Genomic DNA, 1822 nt, shown 5'->3' with positions numbered 1-1822 from the left:
AAAGAAAAATTTGAATGATCTATTAGATGAGGGTTTTATTAGGCCTAGCTTCTCTTCATGGTTTGCGCCAGTTCTATTTGTGTGCAAGAAAGATGGGTCCTTCAGAATGTGCATCTACTACAATCAATTGAACAAACTCACTATCAAGAATAAGTTTCCTCTCCCAATAATTGAAAACTTGTTCAACCAATTTCAAAGTGCAAGCTATTTATCTAAGATAGACCTCAGATTTGGCTATCATCAGCTTAGATTTAGAGAATTTGACATACCAAACAATTTAAATTCCTAGTTATGAATTTTGGACTAACAAATGCTCATAACACTTTTATGGACTAAATGAAGAGGGTGTTCAAGCTGTACTTTGACATATTCATCACAGTCATCATAAATGACATCCTCAACTATTCCCGTAGTGAATGTGATCATTCAGACCACTTTAGGGTTGTATGGTAGGCCATTAAATATCATTAGTTATTCTCTAAGTTAAATAAGTGTGATTTTTTGTTGAGATCATTAGCTTTCCTTGCTCACATCATATTCGGTAATGGCATATAAGTTGATCCTCAAAAGACTGAGGTAGAGAGAAAATGGCCTTGACCCATTCCTCTATTAGATAATAGGAGTTTCTTGGGTTTATCTAGTAACTACAAATGGTTTGTTGAAGGGTTTTATTCTATTTCTTTTCCCATGTCTGGCCAAACCCAAAAGAAAATCTAATGCTAGTGGTCATATTCTTACAAGAAGAGTTTTCAAGAGTTTAATACTGGAATCACTTCTTCTCCAATATTGACTCTTGCTAGATGTCACAAATGGTTTTTTAGTTTATTATGATGCTTCCAGAGTTGGTCTTAGTTGTGTGTTGATGCAGAGAGGTAAGAACATAGCATTTGAATCTAGACAACTTAAGCCTCATGAGAAGAATTACCTAATCCATGACCTTGAGTTGGCAATAGTTTTCTTTGCCTTAAAGGTTTGGACGCATTATCTTTAAGTGGTTAATGTTGATGTATTTACGGATCATAAGAGTTGATAGTATGTACTCACGCATAAAGACTCAAGTCTCTATTAGAGAAAGTGGCTAGAATTATTGAAGGACTATGATATAAGTGTGTTTTATCACCCAAGTAAGGCAAATATAGTTGTTGATTCCCTTAGTAGATTGTCTGTAGAAAGTGTTGTACATGTTGAGGGTTATAAGAAGGAGTTAGTTTGTGAGGTTCATCAAATTTCCAGGTTAGATGTTTTGTTGGTTAATTTGGCCAAAGGTAGTTTATGGGTTCAGAATGGTTCAGAATCTTCATTGGTTGCTAAAGTGAAACAAAAGCACGATAGGGATTCTATTATGGTCAAGTTGAATGAGGCAGTTAGGGATCAAAAGGTTGAGGTTTTCTCCCAAAGGGGAGATGGTGTGCTTTGTTGTTAAGGCAGTTTATTAGTTCCATGTGTTGATGGTTTGAGGTATGGAATAATAGATGAATCACATAGTATGTGATATTCTATTCTCCCAGGAGACACTATGATGTACAGTGATATGCGAGAAATCTATTCGTGGTGTGGTATGAAGAAAGATATTATAGAGTTTTTGGCTAAATATTCAAATTACAAGTATGTTAAGGTTAACACCAAAGTCCTAGGGGTACACTTCAGGATTTCAGCATCCCCATTTGGATGTATGAGGTGGTGAACACGGATTTTTTGACAAGGTTACCTTTATGCATCTTAAACAAGATTTGATTTGAGTGATTATAGATAGAATGACCAAGTCATCCCACTTCTTGTCAATCCGTACTTTGTATTCAGATAAGGATTAATCTAGACTCTA

This window comes from Capsicum annuum, chromosome 12, assembly GCF_002878395.1.
Source record: "Capsicum annuum cultivar UCD-10X-F1 chromosome 12, UCD10Xv1.1, whole genome shotgun sequence".
In the NCBI taxonomy this organism is placed as follows: Eukaryota; Viridiplantae; Streptophyta; class Magnoliopsida; order Solanales; family Solanaceae; genus Capsicum; species Capsicum annuum.
Note: the sequence above shows the minus strand (reverse complement) of the source record.